Below are 437 nucleotides of genomic sequence, written 5' to 3' on the forward strand. Positions count from 1 at the left end.
GATCTGTCTTTCTGTTAGGCTGTGCGTTCCACTAGGGTGCAAACCTTGTTTCCTGGCTCTGCAGCCCCGGGCACTGTGGGTCTTGCATGTACCGGGGGCTCAGTAAATATTTGTCAAAAATGAAAAAGTTCCCCTCAAAACCAGCTTCCAGTGCCTCCACGGCCCTCAAATTAATTATGAATTAATTCACGAATACAGCAAACCTTTATGTGATTCTTCCGTGTCACAGCACCTTGCTACATACTGAGGACACATCCATAGGCAAATACAACTCAGCTTCTCTCTGCACAGGAAAAATTATTCAAATTGTATTCATCTTTCATTCCAATCACTCAATTAGGGCACGTCCCTTGTTGGCTGCTGCGTGAGCGAAGTAACTATCTTCCAGCGAGTGTCCTCAGGTGACCTGTCTAGACGTGCCCAGGAAAAACAATCCA

The sequence above is a fragment of the Piliocolobus tephrosceles genome, chromosome 1, assembly GCF_002776525.5.
Source record: "Piliocolobus tephrosceles isolate RC106 chromosome 1, ASM277652v3, whole genome shotgun sequence".
NCBI classification, from domain to species: domain Eukaryota; kingdom Metazoa; phylum Chordata; class Mammalia; order Primates; family Cercopithecidae; genus Piliocolobus; species Piliocolobus tephrosceles.